We start from the raw sequence: 23,067 nt of genomic DNA, 5'->3' as shown, positions 1-23,067 counted from the left end.
GATATAAAGAAATTAAAATAATACAAGAAGGCATAAAGAAGAGGTATGCCACTTACCAGAATTAACAACTGTTAACAGTTTTATGTATCTCTTTCTAGATATATTCCATGGAATATTAACTATACTACATAAACACATATTTTTATTTTTGAGATTCTTTGGTTTCAAGTGATAAGAACAAACGCAAACTGGCTTAAGCAAGAGGAAAGGCCTAACTGGCACAAATACCCCAAATTTTGGAAAGACAGGAGTAGAACTGGCCTTCAGGATGATTGAAAATCATCAGGAATCACTGTTTTTGTCTTTCATTTCTACATCTTTCTGCACGTTAGCTTAATCTTCCACAATGTGTTCTCCATGAGTCTGTCAACATAACCACTAGCAGCTCCCACCTCTGAGCCTTACAACTTTGTGACCAGAGAAGAATGGGACCTTGTTCTTCTGGCCTGAAAAATCCCAGGACATGTATCTATCTGGTTCAATCTGTTATTCGTCAATCACTCTAGGCAGGGCATGACTTATTACGAGAGGCTCAGATGGAGTCACGTGCTCAATCCATTGCTGGGGAAAATGTCCATTACTGGAAAAGTCAAGGAAAAGGATGCTGGGCAGCCAAGAACAATGGACATCTGTCATGTTTTGTTTTAATTCAAGTAGGCGCAAAGCACGCATATTGTTCTCCAGTCTGTTTCAGTCAGTGAATTATATATCATGGATTTCTTTCCATATCAATATATATTATGATCAATTTATCAAACAGGCTATATTCAATAGACCAGAAACAGGAAACTGTTTTGGTTTTCTTTCCAATCATGTCTTTCCATCATATTGCATGAAATCTCCCTTCCTGACCCTTCATGATATTTTGGGCAGATCTGATAGCTTTCTGGCCACCTTTTTTTTTTTTTCTTTAAGAATTTATTTATTTATTTGTTGAAGGCAGATGCTTAACTGACTGAGCCACCCAGGTGTCCCTCTGGCTACTTTTTATTATTAAAGTATCTAGAGTAGTCTGAAACTAAATTTCACATTCAACTTTTTTTCACATCCATTTTTTTAAAAGATTTTTTAGAGAGAGATTTAAGAGAGTGTATGCAAGTGAGTGGGGAGGGGCAGAGGCAGAGGGAGAGAGAGAATCCTGAACAGACTCCCCGCTGAGCATGGAGCCTGACACGGGGCTTGATCTAATGACCCCGGATGATGACCTGAGCTGAAACCAAGAGTCCTACACTCACCTTCACATTCAGTTTAATGTTCATTCTCTTCCTCAAAACTGCCAGTGCAGGGCAGGCCTCAGTGAGAGGACTGGGAGTAGAGAAGGGTGTGGGTCACTGTTTCTGCCCTTTTACTTCTTTCATTGGGATGAGAAGGAGGAAGAAGCAGAGAGGCAAATGTCTCTTATTTATAGGATTGTTATAGGCTGAGCTGTGTCCTTCCTCAAAAATCTTATGTTGAAGTTCTAACCCCTGATACCTCAGAATGTGACTGTATTTGGAGAACAAGGCCCTGAGAGAGGTGATTAATTTAAAATGAGGCCGTTAGGGTGGGCTCTTATCTAGTCTCACTGGTGTCTTTATAAGAAGAGGAAATTTGGACATACCAGCGGCTCACATGCAAAGAGGGATGACCATGTGAAGACAAGGAGAGTGGTCTCAGAGAAACCAACCCTTCAGGCACTTTGGTCTCAGAATTCCAGCCTCCAGAACTGTGAGAAAATACATTTCTGTGGTATTTTGTTATGGCAGACCACACAGGGGAATACGGTGATGATTGCTGGGGTGTTCGAAGGGTGCTTGCTGTATTCTAAAGACTGACTTGTTCATGGGTCACATGTGTGGCTTCTTCAGGAAGATCCCAGAAAGTTCTCCTCAGGGCACAGTTCTGTGGTATGAAAAGTATGCAGGAGTTCCCTCTCAGCTCCTACCCAGAATAGTTCATGTGATAGTCCCATGTTCACAGGTGTGGGGGAATGGGGTCCTCTCTCCTAGTGACCAAGCCTCTTGGGCAGGACACCCAGTAAGCTACATTCCAAAGATCGTTTCACTCTCAGGAAGCCTCCATGTCTTTGTCACACCCAAGAATGGACAGATAGACTGCCCTATGGCTGTGGCCTCTTTGCCCAGCTCTGTTTCTTTCTATATCTTTTTCAGATAGACACAGAGGACAGATGAGCAATTCCACTGAAGAAGGAGATATGTGAGCACAGAACATGTGAGGACCCCTGTCTTGCCTGCACCTCTCATCTCTGTTCCCCTTACTTAATTCTTTTGAGGGACAGCCGCCTCATGAGGAAAGGGAGAAACCAGAACACTCACCACAAGGCTGTCATCTGAAGACCCAAAATTCTCGAATTCATTTCCGGAAGAGGTCTGCATGTGTATGTATAGATTGGAGGCAGTTCCGTACTGACAGCTGAGTAGCTCAGCCAATCTAGCTGTTTTTTATCTGTCCTGGGGAGGCGCATGGCCTCCAAGAACTTTAGCCTCCCAATCTCTAGCCAATTGTGGAACAACGTCCTCTTACATGTCAGTTTACTTAGAATCTGTTTTAATGACTTGCATGCATGAAAGCATTATAATGTGTTTAACTAGTCCTCTGCTGATGAACATTTGGGTAGGGCCCAGGCTTCTTGCTACTGCTGCCATGAATATACTCATTGTTTTTGTGAACATGTGAGTGAGGGTATGGATATGTCTTATGGGCTAAATTCCTAGGTTTAAAACTGTTGGATTAAAATAGGTTAGCACAATTTTTTTTTTTTCTTGAGCATTATACACTAAGCTTTTGCTTGTTACATTATCATAAAGTAAAATTGACATTTTTATTTTGGTGTATAGTTCTATGAATTTTAAAGATTCTTGTCTATTCACTGCTATAATCAGGATACAGAACAATCCATCGTGCCAAAAAACTTTGTCGTGGTGTCTCTTAATATTTACTCTGCTCCTCCCACCCAGAACACCTGATAACCACTGACTTGCTCTTGCACAATTTTTATTGGTAACAACTAGTGTTTGTTCATTCTGATTGATTGACGAAGTAATGGCTACTCTGTCATAAAAAGGTTCAAGGCATTAGTTGCTAGGTCTGCTAAGATCATGTTTCCCTACAATTACCCCTAATGAAAAGATAAACGTAAGAAAAGTTTTTTTTTTTTTTTCAAAAACATTTAAATAGAATAGTTTTCAAAATACTCCAGACCTTAATAAAGGTAAACCTTATCAGCTTAAAGTATTCTATCATTTTAATGAATTCTGTGTGTTTTTTAAAACAATTATGAACCAAATTATAACTAGATTGATGTGTAAGCACAGTCTAGATAAGAATGATAAGACCAGACATTCTTTTTTTTTTTTTTTAAAGATTTTATTTATTTATTTGACAGACAGAGATCACAAGTAGAGAGGCAGGCAGAGAGGCAGGCAGATAGAGAGGGAGAAGCAGGCTCCCCACGGAGAAGAGAGCCCTATGTGGAACTTGATCCCAGGACCCTGATATCATGACCCGAGGCAAAGGCAGAGGCCCAGCCCATGGAGCCACCCAGGCGTCCCAAGACAGACATTCTTAAATCTGTTCCCCAATTTAAGATCTAGAACATTAGAGTGTCTTCGGTACCCTGTGTTCTCATCTTTTATCATATCCCCCCTTCCTAGGCCAGAGTTTCCCTCTTCAAACCAAAAGTCTTTGATTTTTGCTTAACATTTATTTGGGAGGGGGATAGAATTGTTTCTTTTCATATTAAAAACTGAATTACTCTGTGGTAGACAGAATAACGCCCCCCCCCCAAAGACATCCTAAACCCTGGGATCGGTGATAAGAGGAACTTGTAGATGTGATTAAGGATCTGAGATGTGGAGATTATGCTGGACTATCTAGGGGACCCAACATAATCGCAGAAAGTTTTTAGGAAGTGGCAACAGCACTAAACATGATGATGAAAACAGAGGTTGGGATGGTGTGGAATGCAGGGGCCTCTAGAAGCCAGAACAGACATAGGAGATGATAAATTAGTGTGGTTTCAAGCCACTACGCTTGTGGTAATTTGCTTCAATAGGAAAATAATAGGAAATCCACAGGAAGGTGGTACACTCTTTATCTATGCTTCTAAAAAGTATAATTAAATGCTGTAAATAGAATATGTCATTTAAACATGTTTATTTTAATACAATTTCAAGCTTTCACAGAAATCAAAAGACTAGTATAAAAACACCTGCCTTTCCTTTACCCAGATTTGCCTATGGGTAATATTTTGCTCTGTTTGCTTATTATTTGATCTCATTCTTTCCCTATTAAAAAAAGCATTTGAAAACACCTTACAGATACTGTGATTCTCTATCCATCGTTCTTTACTGTGTATTTCCTAAAAGCAGGGATTTCGAGATAATAAACTGGGACTTTGGAGTAATACTAGAACCTAAAGTTCACATCTACATTGTTCCAGTGGTCCCAGCACTGTTCTGGCGGTGACTGTTTTTCCTGGTCCAGGATCCAATCCAGAAGCACGTGTGGCAGTTAGTGGTCATGTCGCTTTGGTCTCTAGTAATCCAGGAACATTCCTTCATCTTCCCTTGTCTTTCATGTTTTTGACACTTGTGAAAAGAACAAGCTAGTTACTTTATAGGAGATTTTTCCATTTTACTTTGAGGTTTCCTTGTGACTAAATTTGAGTCACTCATTTTGGGGCAGAAACACCACAAATGTGATATTGTGTCCTCATCTGTGTATCTTATCAGGAGGCACAGAGTCAGCTGGTCACATTGTTGATGATGTGAGTCCTCTGTCCAGTTATTGTGTCCCCCTGTGGAATTAATAAGTCACCTGTAGCAGGATACTTTGAGTGAGATTGCTTCTCAACTTCATGAACCACCGTGCTGATTCTGCCTTCTTTCCTTCCAATTTTTTAACTCTCTTCTTTAAATATTGGGAAATCTGGTTTCCCTGATCTAATATGATATTTTAACCTATTTGAAATGGTCTTTCCTACCACTGTTTTCCCATTACTTACAACTTAGTGTCATAAGTCATTCATAGTCCTAATGGATAGACAGAATTCATATGCATATAATCACAGACCCCCTTCAAATTATGTTTAAAGCTTCTTTTTTGGACTTTTATGTTGCCTAGAAAATTTTCCACTTTTCTCTATTGTACTTTCCATTTTATTTTTTAATTTTTTTTGAGAGGGGAGGGACAACTTATTGGAATATAAAAGTTTTATATTGTATATAAAAGGTTTACAATTTAGTTAATAAAATAAACCACCATTTTGTTTAAGAATTTCAGGATTATTTCCTGGCAGATTCCAGTGTTGGTGGCATTGCTATGATTATTCAGTTCCAGAGAATATCACAAAGGTAACCAAACCTCTTGTGTGGTAAATGTTTCTCTTTTTTTCCCCACATGAGGGCACGTTGACTTCAGGGGCAAACCTGACACAGACTTCTGATGGACTCTAGTGATGTTTTAGTGATGGCTAGTCATTTCTACCTCAGGAAGCTGACTGGCTACACTTCTACCTATCTCAGGTTCAGGTTGGGTCAGCCTTGGGCAGAACTGAGTTTGCTGAAGTAGCATCTAAACTGATCAGTAGTTTGCACTTTCTGGAAACGATCTATTTAAAATCAGAATCCACCATTTGGTAATCTAGTTTGACTTGATCAAGGACAGAAGGGTCAGGGAAGAGAGCAGTCATGATGAAATTAGTTTGATGGAGTCTCTCAACTATGGGAACAATAGGCAGGATAAGAACACCCTTTGGAGGAGGGGATAGCCAAGGAACAGTATCAACTATGAATCCAAGAAACACAAGAAAAATTTCTTAAAAGTATCTGACATGCATTCCCAGAATGAGCAGAGTGGTTATACATGTGGGCTTGGCACCAGACAGAATTTTATTTGAGTCCTGGTTTATTGAATGACTGTGTTGTTTGAATGACCTTCAATGATCTATTTATTAAATGACTGGCTAAGTTATTTAATTTTTTTTTTAAGATTTAGTTTCTTTCTCTATAAAATAGGGATGACAGGGGCGCCTGGGTGGCTCTGTGGATTAAGCCTCTGCCTTCGGCTCAGGTCATGATCTCAGAGTCCTGGGATGGGGCCCGAATAAGACTCTCTGCTCAGCAGGGAGCCTGCTTCCCCCTCTCTCTCTGCCTGCCTGCTTGTGATCTCCCTCTCTCTGTGTGAAATAAATAAATAAATAAATAAAATCTTAAAAAAAATAGGAATGACAAAGGTGCTTATATCACATGGCTATTGTGAAGACTTATTAATGTGTGTCAAGCTCAGTAAATGTCACCTGGCTATAACTTTCCAGAGTTATAATTTATTATAACTCTGTAAATAGAGTTTGTAATTTGTATAAATTTATATAAATTGTATAAATTTGTATTTATAAATAGAGCTTATAATATATTATAAAGAGCTTAATTTATTAATTCTTAGTTTTTTGAGTAGCAAGAGAAAGCATCAAAAGTTATCGCTCTTTAATAGGCAAGGTGGTCTTGAAAACAATAGGATCATGACTTGTAACCGTGTGGGTGGAGAAAATGTATGAACTCCCTAGTGGTGATGGGGGTACAGCTGAAGACACTTTTGCACCCAGTATAGTACAATGGATTTACTATGATATTATATATTGTGTGGACATATCCCTGAACACAAAGAGCAACACCCACTGTGGTGTAATTATGTGTATATAAATCACAGGCCTTTTTTTTTTTTGCAATAGTTGGTAGAACTATCATGTTTCCAATATATGAGTACATAGGGAAATGATTAAGAAATGATATTAAAAGGGAAAAATCAGGGTCCTCCTGGCTGACTCCCTTAATCACCATCAGTAATCAGGAGGCACATAAAGTGAGGTCAGAGCTCCTGCCCCCCTCCAAATAAAGTGCAGCCCATGAGCACTGGGCCTGTAGGGCTGGTTCTGTCCACTACTCTAAATCTGGGGACTACACTCTCTCTTTGCAGATGACACGATACTTTATATAGAAAACCCAAAACACTCCACCCCCAAACTACTAGAACTCATACAGCAATTTAGTAATGTGGCAGGATACAAAGTCAATGTATAGAAATCAGTTGCTTTCTTATACACTAACAATCACTAACAATGAAAATACAGAAAGGAAAATTAGAGAATCGATTCCATTTACTATAGCACCAAGAACCATAAGATACCTGGGAATAAACCTAACCAAAGAGGTAAAGGATCTGTACTCGAGGAACTACAGAACACTCATGAAAGAAATTGAAGAAGACACAAAAAGATGGAAGACCATTCCATGCTCATGGATTGGAAAAATGAACATTGTTAAAATGTCTATACTGCTTAGAGCAATCTCTACTTTTAACGCCATTCCGATCAAAATTCCACCAGCATTTTTAAAGAGCTGGAGCAAATAATCCTAAAATTTGTATGGAATCAGAAGAGACCCCGAATTGCTAAGGAGATATTGAAAAAGAAAAACAAAACTGGGGGCATCATGCTGCCTGATTTCAAGCTTTACTACAAAGCTGTGATCACCAAGACAGCATGGTACTGGCACAGAAACAGACACATAGACCAGTGGAACAGAGCAGAGAGCCCAGATATGGACCCTCAACTCTATGGTCAAATAATCTTCGACAAAGCAGCTAAAAATATACAGTGGAAAAAAGACAGTCTCTTCAATAAATGGTGCTGAGAAAATTGGACAGCTATATGTAGAAGAATGAAACTTGACCATTCTCTTACACCATACACAAAGATAAACTTGAAATGGATAAAAGACCTCAACATGAGACAGGAATCCATCAGAATCCTAGAGGAGAACATAGGCAGTAACCTCTTTGATATCAGCCACAGCAACTTCTTTCAAGATATGTCACCAAAGGCAAAGGAAACAAAAGCGAAAATGAATTTTGGGAACTTCATCAAGGTTAAAAGCTTCTGCATAGCAAAGGAAACAGTCAAAACAAAGAGGCAACCCACGGAATGGGAGAAGATATTAGCAAATGATGGTGCAAACAAAAGGCTGATATCCAGGATCTATAAAGAACTTCTCAAACTCAACACACACAAAACAGATAATCACATTAAAAAATGGGCAGAAGACATGAACAGACACTTCTCCAATGAAGACATACAGATGGCTAACAGACACATGAAAAAATGTTCATTATCACTAGCCATCAGGGAGATTCAAATCAAAACCATATTGAGATACCACCTTACTCCTTACAGTTAGGATGGCCAAAATTATTAAGACAATAAACGTGTGTTGGAGAGAATGTGGAGAAAGGGGAACCCTCTTACACTGTTGGTGGGAGTACAAGTTGGTGCAGCCACTTTGGAAAACAGTGTGGAGATTCCTTAAGAAATTAAAAATAGAGCTTCCCTATGACCCTGCAATTGCACAGCTGGGTATTTACCCCAAAGATACAGATGTAGTGAAAAGAAGGGCCATCTGTACCCCCCTACTATTGTTCATAGTAGCAATGGCCACAGTCACCAAACTGTGGAAAGAACCAAGATGCCCTTCAATGGATGAATGGTTAAGGAAGATGTGGTCCATATACACTATGGAGTATTATGCATCCATCAGAAAGGATGAATACCCAACTTTTATATCAACATGGACGGGACTGGAAGAGATTATGCTGAGTGAAATAAGTCAAGCAGAGTCAGTTATCATATGGTTTCACTTATTTGTGAAGCATAAGAAATAACACGGAGGACATGGGGAGATGGAGAGGAGAAGGGAGTTAGGGGAAATTGGAGGGGGAGCCAAACCACGAGAGACTGTAGACTCTGAGAAACAATCTGAGGGTTTTGGAGGGAGGGGTGGGGGGTGGGAGGTTGGGTGAGCCTGATGGTGGGTATTATGGAGGGCACATATTGCATGGAGCACTGGGTGTGGTACATAAACAATGAATCCTGGTACACTGAAAAGAAATTAAAAAAATAAATAGGGACGCCTGGGTGGCTCAGTTGGTTGGACGACTGCCTTCGGCTCAGGTCATGATCCCGGAGTCCCGGGATCGAGTCCCGCATCGGGCTCCCAGCTCCATGGGGAGTCTGCTTCTTCCTCTGACCTTCTCCTCGCTCATGCTTTCTCTCTCACTGTCTCTCTCTCAAATGAATAAATAAAATTTAAAATAAATAAATAAATAAATAAATAAATAAAAATCTGGGTACTATTCCTGTTTTTGGCCATGGAGTTCATGTTTACTCCCTGCTTAGTCCCTGGGCTTGGTCTCTGTCTTATGTTCTGAACACTGACTTCCCTAGTTTCTATAAGTGGCATCCACCATTGGTCCCTAAAGCCTGATGCTCCATCCTTTAGGTCTGGGATATCAGACATGTTCAAAGAGTATCTGTGATTTGTACCTTCTCCAGGAGACATCCAGGGAGGATGGCTTGGTGGGGGGAAACTTCTGAATGGACAGGATCACCTCAGGCCCTGTCCAAGATGCAAGACGCGTCCAGATCACCAGACAGAGGAATGGCCACACTCCAAGGACTTGCCTGGAATCTAGGACCCAGGAACTTAACCCAGATGCCTCCCTTGGCTGCCTGCTGCCTGGATTTTAACTTCCTAGCCAGATCAGTCAGTTATTCAAAGCACATTCAGCTCCAGCCCACATCTGAATAACAGACATTATCATCTATGCTTGGCAAAAACAGAAGTGTGAAATGTGAGTCAGTTGTTTTATTCCACTTCCTGGTAGAGAGAGACAGTTTCTCATCCCGTGTGAATCCAGTCATTCAGGAAGAAAGTCTATTCCAAAGAATTATTCAGACAGTGATTGTGGCTGCTCCCAATTAGATGCAGACTGACTCAGGAGGCAGGGTCCTGACACAGTGAGAGGGGACTGGGAGGCAGGGCACTATTGCACAGCTGTTTCTGGCCATCATGCCAGGCTGGCCTCTTACTCAGTCTCCTCACACCTGTATTTCTCCCTGTAGCCAATTATCCCCATTTTAAGTACCACCTATTTAAGAGTGACCCAACTGGTTATTTTTGATGTTATAGCCGCTCCAGCCTAACACACATACTCTCTTTTGAGGAAGTGGATTCCAGCCAGTGGAGGGCATTTTCTTTGCTGTACCCTGAGACGCTGCCAGTAAGAGAGGCTGGAGGCAAACTCAGAAGCAGAATTGAATTGCTCACCGTGTTGGGGGTGGGAGTCAGGGGCAGAAAGGAAGTTCCACGGGGGAAATATACAGGCAGATAGAGATCACAAGACAGCAAGGTCGAAAACTGCTTTGCAAAGAACAGAAAAAAAAATGCAGGATGGAGATCAGACACTTTCTAAGAGAATTTGGAGTATTCAACTGAGGTGTGTAACCACAGAAACCAAACTCCATCCTTCATCCTTCATCTCCCTACAGAGTCTTGGTCAACATTTACATTGCTGAGTAATGCTTTCAGTGCAGAGAGGATTTTCTATTTATTTACTAAAAAGAAGAGCAACGCTGTGTCTAGGATCAAGGGTAGCTGGAGACCAAAAGAGAGTCTGCTTCTGGGGACAGCAATATTTGAGTGTAATTATAGTATTTTTTTTTTAAATGCCTGTTTCCTTGCTTCATCTATAAGTTCCAAAAAGACAGGAATCGTGTCTCCTCTTGGCATATCCCCAGCGCCTAGCACAACGTTGGCACATAATAGGTGTTCAAATATTTTTTGGATGAATGAATATCCAAATGAGTGACTCCACTTGATGGCTCCACACAACTTCTGGTCTCCAGCTGGAGTCTGGAAGACAATGCTTCTTTGTCCCGTTGCCCAAGTTCTGCAGGGCGTATTGGAGGATTTGATGATTTGGGGGATGGTGGGTCTCATAGCAGCAGCTTTTAGGGCAATGCTTTAGAAAGTCACTCTTCTCTCCTGATAAGGTGGTGCTGTTGGCTGACAGCAGAGCTGAAACACTACGTGCAGGAAATAATACAAGCCATCAAGATACTCGCTTTATTTGGACTGGAGGAGGCCAATCTGATTTCCATAAGTATTAAAGTCACAACACTGCTCTGGGATTTTGCATGCTGATTTATATGGGGAGAAAATAAAGCTCTGCTGGAAGAATTACATCAGTTCTTTCTCTGTTCGCCCTCTGGGAGCTTCCATTGTGAAGAGGAATTGAGCTCCCTAATCATGACACTTAGCAGAAAATATCAAGTAGATGTAGTTGCAATAACCTTCAATTTTTTTCCTTGGGCTAAAATGAAACTTATGAAATCGAGAAGGAAACTCTCTAGGCTGCTAAGTGCCATGAACAGAGAAGGGTATTTTGAGTCAGAACATGTGGGCTAAGGCCCAGCTCCACCACTTCCCAGCTATATGAGTTTGCAGAAGTCAGTTTGAATGCTTGGAGCCTCAGTTTACTCATCTGTAAGTTAGGGATATGACTATGGTGTGTGTATATGACATTTTGGCTGAAGAGTTTTGAGGTAGTTGTTTTGGCTTAGCCATTTCCATGTGGCCTAAAAAAATAACAAATCATTTACACTTACCCTTTTTTTTTTTTTTTTTTTTTTTAACGTGTATATGAGAATGTTATCCCATTCCCGTGTCCCACTCCAAGCCTGGCCAAGCATGGAAGATTAGGAATCAAAGGTGAATTAAAAGACTAGGACATGTACTACAGACAGAACTTGAAAATTAGGGGGGGGAAATGATTTTGAGGGCAGGGGGAATTGTTATTTATTACAAAAAGACAAAAACCGCAACTTCCATCTGCCTGAGTAGTGATGAAATTTGTATGAGGGGAGATGTTTTGCTTAGGAAAGTATATTGAAGCTCTGTTTGGGAATGAGTTTGGTCTGAAAGGAGGGAGAGAACAGAGAAAAAGAGACAGAGAGAGACAGAGAGAAAGAGAAATCTACTCTGCTTTGCAAAATAAATTAAGTAAATTGTGGGGTTCTCCGGAGCTGTCTCTGAGAGGGAAAGTGAGTGTAAGGAGAGAAGGGAAGAGGCCCAAGGCAGTGGAGAACTAAGTCCTAAAGAGGAGTTCCATGTGATGGAGAAGGACGGTCTTGGGGTGCACAAAATCTTCCTATTTTAATAACTGAGGTAGATTTTGCTTGCATTCTCAACTTTTGAAAGCAATAATAGAAAGTATAATTTCAGCTGGATAAAACCAAGTCATACCAAAATGAGGGAAGATGAAAAAAATAAAGAGCAAGAAAAATGTTCCTAATTAACAGCATTTCTTCATATTTGTGGTTTTGCTACCGTGTGTCTAGGTATGGCTTTTGTTTTGTTTATCTTTATTTGGGATTCCATGCTTCATGGTTTTGAGAACTTACAAGTCTTTTTTCAATTCTGAAAACTTCTTGGGATTTATTTTTATTTTTATTTGCAAATTCCCTCTTTATTATTTCTACTTTGTCCTCCTGAACTCCTATTTGGCATTGTTGAACTTTATCTGAGATCTGTGTTTCTGGAAAGCAGGATGGTTAAAAACCGTCCATTCCCAGTTCTTTTGTGTTCTGGAAATAGCTAACCTTGAAGGACAACCCTGCCCTTGTATCCTCTGATATGAGACCTTTGCTGTTCTTCCTGATGATTCCTTTTTTTTTTTTTAAGATTTTATTTATTTATTTGTTTATTTGACAGAGATCACAAGTAGACAGAGAGACAGGTGAGGGTGGGGGTGCTGAGGGAAGCAGGCTCCCCGCTGAGCTGAAAGCCAGATGGATGAGGGGCTCAATCCCAGGATCAGAAGCTTAACCCACTGAGCCACCCAGGCGCCCCTCTGTTCCTCCTGATGATTCCTACAAGACTTTCCATGACTCTCTTATTGCCATGATTCCTACAAGACTTTCCACGACTCTCTTATTTACCTGCTTCTTTAAATCCTCATGTCTTCTTCCTTTTCACTAAGACATTCCCAATCAATGAACATTCATTATTGCAACATTCTATTTAAAATCATCACCCCAATTCTCCAGTTCACTTTGTTTTCCATAAGTTAAATGTCTGTAGGGTTAATGTTCTTACTCATCTCTCTGTATTTCTACTTCTATTTCATAATCTCCACCTTTTTATTTCTTTGTGCTGTAATTTGTTCAAATCTATCCACGAATTTGCTAATCCCTTATACAGTGCCTAATCTGATATTTAAACAGGTTTTCGTTTCTAAGAGTTCTCTGCCTATTCTTTTCACATTCTTTTGTGTTCTTTCATTATGATGTCTTTGTTTTAAACATACTCCTATTTTAGTCTTATAGATGGTTCTACAGATGGTTTCCAACTTAAGATCATTTGGCTTAATGATTTTTTGACTTTGTGATGACACAAAATGATATGCATTCAGTGGAAACTGTACTTTGAATTCAGAGTTTGGATCTTTTCCTGGGCTGACGCTATGCTGTATGATTCTTGTGATGCTGGGTAGGGAAAGGAGACCGCTCCAGTCAGTCTCTCGATCCTGAGGGTAAACAACTGATATGCTTAGAAACATTCTGCATCCGTATAGCCTTATTTTAAAATCACTTTCAGTATAGAATTCAATAAATTACCTGAGGCACCCAACACTTTATTATGAAATAAGCTTTGTGTTAGATAATTTTGCCTGACTGTAGGCTAATGTAAGTGTTCTGAACACATGTAAGGTGGGTTCAGCTAAGCTATGATGTTTGGTAGGTTAGGCATACTAAATGCATTTATGACTTGGATATTTTCAACTTACGATTTTTTGGGGGGGGGGGTATAACTCATCATAAGTTGAGGAAGATCTGTATGTTCTCCAGACCCTGACCATCTTGATTTGGAATCAGTTAGTCACATCTCTCAATGCTCCCTCATGGTAGATTGTTTCCTTGTATAGTTTGTAATGTCTTTACTGTGAAGTTACCTCAGTTTGTTTGGAGGTGGTGATTCCTGAATGCTCTGAATTGTAAGAGTATTCCTACAGAACGAGTTTGAGTTTGCTTATGCTTCAGTTCCAATGGTTTCACAAATACTGGACAAACTGTAATGTAAAACCATGGTTTCCTACAATGTAGTGAAAATTTGGGCCTTATATCCTTAGGTATGTGTATGAACTTTGATTTCTTATGACATAAAATTTTCCACCTCGTTTCCTGGGTACCTTCAACACCTATCAACACTTTTGCAGGTTAGCTGGATAGGGGTTTTTCTAGCCTCATTCTCATGATAGCTTTATCAAATTTCCAGCTTTTTTCGCTAGAGGCATGTATCCCGTTCCTTCTTCATGTGGGCTTTCCACATACATAGGCTTTTAAAATCCTTTCTTTCTTTCTTTCTTTTTTTTTTTTTTTAAGATTTTATCTATATATTTGACAGACAGAGATCACAAGTAGGCAGAGAGGCAGGCAGAGAGAGGGGAGGAAGCAGGCTCCCCGCCAAGCAGAGAAACCAATGCAGGACTCGATCCCAGGGCCCTGGGATCATCACCTGAGCTGAAGGCAGAGGCTTTAACCCACTGAACCACCCAGGCACCCCTAAAATTATTTCTTAATAAAAACAAACACCAAACAAAACTTAGATCTATTACTCTGAGGCTTAATTTGCCAATAGCCTTCCATGGATCTCTAAATAATTTCTACCTTTCTCCTGCTATCATAATATGGGAGTGAATCATCCAGATAAAACTAAATTTCCAATCTTCATTTCCACAATAAAGCCTTCTTCTATTAACTGAGTTTCAAGAGATGTTGGATCAACTGTAGTCTGTAGTGACAAGAACAAACTGAAATTTTCTAATGTCAGGCAGTGGAGGAAGAATGTCCATGTGGGAAGGGAATTTAGAATCTTATAATTGAAATTCCAAGAGATTTCCCTTCCCCTTGCTAGTTACTGCTGCTACCACCATGCTGACTTAGCAGGTGGCTGCTGTCCTCCATGCATCTCTAGGTCACACACTGTTCAGCTGAAACAGAAGGAAAAAGAAGTCAGGGATGTAAAATGGGGCAAGGAATAAGGTTTTTTACAAGAAAGCATGCAAAGAAGTCCTTACACTCTTACTGTGAGAGGGACATAAATTTGTCTCTAAGCTTTCCTATAGCTAATTCAAAGACAGAAATATACTTGCTTACACACAATTTAAGAGACTAAGAGATAAGAGCATATAAGTCAATTAACTGAAACTTGGGGTACCAATAAATAAGGAGAGCTAATGTGAGGGAAGTTGAAAGAAGTCTTTTGATATATATCTTAGCTTGAGCTGCTATAATGAAATACCATAGACTGGGTGGCATAAATAACACTTATTTCTCGAAGTTCTGGAGGCTGAGAAGTCCAAGATCAAGGGGCCAACAGATTCAGTCCTTGGTCACCTTTTCCCTATATCTGCACGTGGTGGAGAGAGGAAACTCTGGTGGTCTCTTCCTCTTCTTATGTGGGCACTAATCCCATCATGGAGGTTTCACTGTCATGATGTCACCTAAACCTAATTATCTCTCAAAGACCCTGCCTCCTAATGCCATCACACTGAGGGGTTCACACTTAAACATATGAGTTTGGGAGTGGGGGACAAAAACATAACTCCATGATAATATGCTACTTGGAGTGGGGAATATGAGACACCAAAGTTTATGCTTGAGAAGGAATAAATACTACACTGCCTTCTAAGGAGAATGGGTCTTACGAGGTATTTGGTATGGTTGAGTAGAATTTGTAAATTTGGGGCCAGAGCTGAAGAGAGACTAATAGCTACTCCTGTGGTCTCTCCCTGCCTTTCTCCCGTATTTCACTTATCCTTCCCTCTAAATGAAAGTAGAGTTTGTACTGGCACCGAGTATGAAGCCTGTATGAAGAATCCACGTATTTCTATCCAGGTCTATTTTGACATTAAATTTTTCCTGGTGCGGGCCCTTTCCTGCGTTCCTCCTTAATTTTTAAATTATGTCCATATTTTCTTTTCTTTTCTTTTTTTTTACCCTCTGATCTCTATTTCTGAGTCTCTCAACCCTTTCAGGTTCCCATTACTCCTTCCTGTCACCCTATACATGGGGCTGAATAAACAACTCTATTCATGAGTGGGGCAGTTCTATTAGAATCCCATATATTAAGGGCAGGGTTGCCAAGAGATGGGTGACATTGTCCTGGGAATTCTAGCCCAAGGCAGATTTTCTCCAGTCATAACCTGGACACTGTCCTTTTCACTGTGCCTTTTATTTTTCTTTTTAGGTTAGAAGGTCGAAGTTAGGAGAGCTTCTCCTAACTGGTTTCAATTCAAGATGGTATAAAGAATTCTTAGACTTGAGAATCATTAAATTTGGGTTATAAAGAGCTGTGTCAGGTTCAGTAAGAAATATACTTTCCTTCTCCAATCTTCATTTTCATATCTTAAAAAAATATATTTGAAATAGATTTAAACTTTCTGAAATAATGTCTTCCAAAGAAACTTTGAAAGATAACCTAATATTAAAAAGAGAGTGCTATATCCTAATGGAGGTTGTGGTTGTGATAATGGTGGGTGCTGTCTTCCCTTCATTCCCCAGGAAACCCCAGAGGACCCCTGTAGAATTGCTCCAACTTTAAAAAGTAAAGTTGGGAAAACCACTGGCCTGGATCAGAGAAAAGCAAAATTTTACTGTGAAGGACCATCTAGTAAATATTCCTGTCTTTAGGTATTGTATCATCTTTGTTGAACCACACGACTCTCTCATTGCAGAATTAAAAAGCCATAGACATTACTTAAACAAATGAGTGTGACTGGATTTGCCTCACAGGTCAGTTTGCCAATCCTTGGTTTGTAAAATCCCTAGATGATTTTTGAGGTTGTTTCAAATATATGTATATCCATCATAGAGTTCAACACAGATGTATGCATTTTGATTTATTAAAGGAGGAAACAACTTGCCCTCAGTTTTCAGAGACTTGGGTAAATCTTCATCCCATTTTCCTTGTGTCTCCAAAGAGCCTGCCAGTTTAATGAGCCTGGGTACCATCTCTAGGAGGATTCCTTCCTTCCTGAGGCTGCCAGCAGAGGGCAAAAGCAGACTTTTATATTCTTCTGTTTTAGCAAATGCACGCTGGCCTGGAGTTGGGGCTACACTTTTGGGTAATGTAGGCACTCAGAAATGACAAAGAAATGGCACACATGATAGAATCAGTAGGCGAGACCATTTAAACATGTATTAGAACTGTATTCCATCTGTTAAAAAAAATTAGAGGAAATATTGAACATTAAGTAGAAAAATGAAGGCTATAAAAGATGTCCCAAATCAAGATTTTAGATATGAAAGTTATAATGGCTAAGGTGAAAAGTGCACTGGGTAGTAATAATGACAGATTAGATGTAGATTAGTGGACCTGAGCACATAGCCATAGACATTCCCAAAATGAAACAGAGAAAAACATTTGATGAAATTGAGAAAACGAGTGAACTATTTATTAGACAAAGTAAAGCAGTCAAATATTTGTGTAATTGTAGTCTATGAGGGAAGGAATAGAGAAAAGTATTTGAAGAAACAATGGCTGAAAAATTTCCACATTTGATGAAACAATAAACCCTTATATCCAAGAAGCTCAACAAAGCTCAAGTAAAAATACATAAAGAAAAACACAGTAAAAGAGAATCACATTGCTTAAAACCAGTGACAAGGAAAAGATCTTAGAAGAAGTAAGAGGGAAAAAAAGGACACATATACAGAGGAACAAACATAAAGATACAAATCATTTCTTGTTAAAAAAATGCATGCAATGAAACAATAGAGCAATATCTTCAAGGGCTGCAAGAAGAAAAGCTTTAAAAGTAGAGTTCTTTGTTCGGTGAAAATACCTTCCGTGAAGGCAAAATAACAACTTTTCAAACACACAAAAGCTGAAAGAATTCATCACTAGCAGATCTGCATGGTAAAAGATGTTAAAAGTAGTTCTTAAGGCAGAGGAGAAATGATGTTAGCCTGAAATCTGGATTTGTAAAAATGGAATGAAAAGCACTGGAAATAACTATATTAGTAAATGGAAAAACTTTTTATTGTTAATTAAAATATTAAAGGAATAATCTGGTTAAAGCAAAAATAATAATAATGTATTGTGGAGTTTATAATATATGAAGAAGTAAAATGTAAGGCAATAATAGCACAAAGACAGAGAGGAGGAAAGTATACTATGATAAAGTTCTTATACTATATATGAAGTAGTATATTATCATTTAAAGGTAAACTTAATTAGTTAAATATTTATCTTATAAGTCCCAAAGCAACTACTAAAAATACAACAAAGAGCTATAGCTAATAAGTTAAGAGTTCTCAAATTATAGTTCTCAAATATGTAAATAACCTAAAAGGAACATAGGAAAAGAAGAAAAAGGTCCAGAAAACACAGAGGACATATAGAAAACAAATAACAAGATGGTAGGTTTTAACTCATCTATAGTAATAATCACATTAAATGTAAATGGCCTTAATACCCCAATTAAAATTCAAAGATTACCAGATTGTATAAAAAAGCAAGGTGCAACCACATGCTGTCTATGAGAAACCCACTTTAAATATAAACACCTGAATAGGTTAAAAATAAAATGATAAAAGAAGATATTTAATTCTAGCATTAACAAAAAGAAAACTGAAGTGATTATATTTATATCCAGTAGAAAAGGTTTTAGAGGAAAATATATTACTAGGGAAAAGGAGTGTCTTTTCATAATGACAGAGAGGTCAGTTTATCCAGGGGCATGATATGCTTATGAACCTGATAATAGAACTTCAAAATCTATGCAGCAAAAGTTAATAAATTCTGGCCAGGACAGTAAGCCAATAACAATACATAAGAGGCATCCAGACTAGAAAGGAGGAAAGGAAGAAATAAAATTTTCTTCACAGAGGACATTATTGTCTCTGTACAAAATTCAATGGAATATATAAAAATGCTACGAAAATTAATGAGTCAGCAAGATTAACATGCAAAAGTCAATTGTATTTCTATATACTAGCAACAAACAATTGGACATTGAAATGATAAAAGAACCATTTATAATAGCATAAAAATATAAAATTATTTGACAAAAGATATGTAAGACCTATCAAATAAATAGTACAAAACATCTTGAGAGAAATTAAAGAAGATCTAAATAAATTGAGAGATATATCATGAGTTTGGAAGACTCAATATTTATAAGGATTCAATTCTCCCCAAGTTGATCTAAAGATTCGGTGTAATTGAGATGAAAATCTCAGTAGTCTTTTTTGGTACAAATTAACAAACTGTGTATGGATGGGTGAGTCTGCCTTTGGAAGGTGGGGAGCATAGAAAAGGATGACAAAAGGGCATGAGGAAATATTTGGAGGGAGGTGGATATACAGTCCTGTTTGTTGTGATGGTCTCACAGCATACAGATTTAAACATGTATCAAATTATACATTTTAAACATGTATAGTTTGTTGTATGTCAGTTATACCTCAATAAAACTTTTTAAAAAGATGATATTTATTTATTTGAGAGTGATTGTGTGTAAGAGAGCAGTGTGAGGGACAGAGGGAGAAGCTGGTTTTCCACTAAGCAGGGAGCCTGATGTGGGGCTCTATCCCTGCACTCCGGGATCATGACCTGAGCCAAAGGCAGAGGTTTAACCAACTGAGCCATCCAGGTGCCCCTCAATTAAAGTTTTAAAAATGTCACAGCGTTTGGAGGCATACTAGACATTTGTAAGTGTCAAGAGAAGAGCCATTGCGATCAATTCTTTTTATTGAATCTATAAACTCTCAATTATGGGATTTGATTTAGACTGCAATCATTTTCAACAGGATACAGACCTTTGGGATGGAATAGATGTAGGTAATCTCCATTGTCTATATCTGCCCAATGTTCTTATTCCCTTTTTCTGTTAACAGCATCCCCTCCTTCTTTGGAGAATCTTTCTCTTTGTGGTTACCCATCCATGAATTTGTGGTAATACCGCCCGTCATATTTCCTTGGCTGTAGAGGTCATGTCAACCAAAGCTAACCAATTGTGGCTCCCTATCACTTTTCATGGCCAGTGGTCAGTGAGGTTGATATAAGACTCAAGCAACAAGAACCCATCCCTAGAAGATTTAAATATAGACTTGAATGTGGGTAGACAGAGATATAAAGGTATAGAGAGGACAGATGAAAGAAGGCTTCCCTTGCTTCTCAGGTCAATAGCTTGATTTTACAATCCAAATTTTAACTGTAGGCAGTTGTATGGAGGAACCATGAGGACATTAGGAAAGAACTTATACATCACTTATCTCATTATATATATTTTATTGCATCTTTACTGTGTGTCAGTTACTGATCAAATATAGCGGTGAACAAGCATACTTGATAAAGAATAAAGAAAGGAAAAGTCTAGGTGATGTTGACTGAGATCTTAGATCTAGTCCTACCTGAGATCACATCCATTTTGCTTTTCCCAGTCACATAAAGTCATGAGACTTTTTCATTTGCTAAAGACTATTTGAATTTTGTTTCTGTTTCTTCCATGTGACAGACTCTAACCAATGTGGAGGGTGAAAAAGTACCTTGGCAAGAATATAAAAAGGGAATATGCGATTTGAAATGGTATGTTAAATATATGTACTTGTTTTATAATACAAAACAGAGAAAGTTGAGCAAAAAAAAAAGATCTCAACTAGGAGAGATACACATGGTAGACAGTGTAAACCATTGTCTTTTTAGTTATTTTGTTTTCAGATGTAGTATTAATAGTTACCATTTTTAAGCACCTAAATCTGTCAGATACTTTCTAACATTATATCTCTTTTAATCGTTAAAACCATATTTCAAAGAAGGTAGTGATCATTGGTTAGGATCTTCACAGGGTCAAATAAATAGCACCTCTCTTCTTCACCTAAGTTCTAAATAACCTAAGAGATAAGAAAAGAGGAGATAGCAGACAAACATTCCTTTTCTTACTTTAAAGACTAAGTCAGATGATTTTCGATTAGTAGGAGACACAAATCCCTCCTTTAACTGAACCCATCTAGTCACTTGAATGCTGGACCAGTGCAGACCTCCTAACATGGGGGCTGTCCAAAAAAGACTTAGAGCAGAGTAGATTCACTTCCAAGAAGGAAAGTGGAGAATCTGAGCCATTTATCCTTTTTCTTTTTTTTTTTTTAAGACTTTATTTATTTATTAGACAGAGAGAGAGAGAGAGAGCGAGTGCGAGCAGGGAGAGCAGCAGGCAAAGGGAGAGAGAGAAGCAGGTTTCCCACAGAACAGGGATCTTGATGCAGAGCTTGATTCCAGGACCCTGGGAGCACGACCTGAGCTGAAGGCAGATGCTTAACCAATTGAGCCACCCAGGAACCCCTGAGTCATTTATTCTTACCAAGTTTAGTCAGATAGGTCATTTTACCTTTCTCAAGACTGAGTGGTTAAAGAGGTAGAGAAAGGCCAGAAACACATCCCTACTTGAGCTCCGCCAACAAGGAGGAAAACTAAGATTGGGGAAGTGTTTCCTAAACACAGTTCAATTTTACACATGAGGAAAATGAGACTCAAAAATGCTAAATTGTTTGGCCAGAGCACACATTTAATACATAGCAGGACCAGAAATCAAGGTTTAGTTAACCACAAAGTCAATTTCTTTCTACTACCCATTAAGTATCCACTATACTTTAAAATGTTTGGGTGCAATTCCACTGCCAGGAATTTATCCATGTGTCACCGTAAGTGCACAAAGATTTCTCTAGAACATTTGCTGCAGGGTATTTTCAGTAGGAAAAAAGTAAAAGCAACTCAAATGTCCTTCAACAGGGGAACCATTAAATAAATCATGGCACATCCACAGAGTAGAATGGTTTATGACATTTTTTTGACAACAAGGACAATAATCTCTGTATTAAAAGGGGGGAAGGGACGCCTGGGTGGCTCAGTTGGTTAAGCAGCTGCCTTCGGCTCAGGTCATGATCCCAGCGTCCTGGGATCGAGTCCCACATCGGGCTCCTTGCTCCACGGGGAGTCTGCTTCTCTCTCTGACTCTGCCTTCCACTCTGTCTGCCTGTGCTCGCTCTCCCTCTGAAAAATAAATAAATAAAATCTTTAAAAAAAAAAATAAAAGGGGGGAAAATCTAAGATATATTTAAATTTAAAAAGCACATAACAACAGTGTGCATAGTGTGTTCTTCTTTGGGTAACTTTCAAAAGTTTATATTTACCTGTACATAAAACATTTCCATAGAAATATAAAAGAAACTTAGTAATGGTTACCACTAGGTGGTGGAAGGAGGAGTGGTTAGGGTGCATTGGTTACTATTGGAAACATTTTTAATAGATATTTTTCTTTTTTTGAGATGTATTTCACATACCAAAAACGTCACACATTCACAGTGTACAATTCAGTTGGTTTTAGTATATTCACAGGGTTGTGATGGTTTCACAACCTCCTTCAATTTAATGTTAATTCCTGAATATTTCCATCACTCCAAAAAGGACATACAATTAGCACTCACTCCTTACTCCCTCATATCCCTAACCCTGGCAACAACTGATCTATTTTTTTTGGTCTGTCAGAATTTTTATATTATAGACATTTTATATAAATGAATAATAAAATATATGAGCTTTGGTGTCTGGCTTCTTTTACTTAATGTTTTCAAGGTTTGTCCAATTGTAGTATTATCAGTGTTTCATTCTCTTTTATAGGTGAATAATATTCCATTATATGTGTGTATGCCACATTTTATTTATGCATTCATCAGTAGATGGATGTTTGAGTTGTTTCTATTCCTTATCTATTATTAATAATGCTGCTACAAACATCTATGCACATGTTTTTGTGTGGACATGTATCTTCAGTTCTCTCGGGCATATCTGGGAATGGAATTGCTGGGTCATATAATAAAAGGTTCCATGTTGAACTTTCTGAGGAACTGCCAAACTGTTTTCTGAAGCAGGTGACCTATTTCATATTTTCCTTCATTTTTTGGAGGATCATTTCTTTGGGTATAGAATTCTTGGTTGACAGTCTTTTTCAGCACTTTGAAAATGTCATGTGACTGCCTCTGACCTCCATGGTTTCTGATGAGAAATAAGTTGTTAATATTATTGAGAATCCCCTGTATGGGTTGAGTTACTTCCCTCTCCCTGCTTCCAAGATTCTCTGTGTCTTTTGACAGTTTGATTATAATGGTCTAGATAT

The sequence above is a fragment of the Mustela nivalis genome (assembly GCF_964662115.1).
Source record: "Mustela nivalis genome assembly, chromosome: 2".
NCBI classification, from domain to species: domain Eukaryota; kingdom Metazoa; phylum Chordata; class Mammalia; order Carnivora; family Mustelidae; genus Mustela; species Mustela nivalis.
This window is presented reverse-complemented; position numbering follows the sequence as displayed.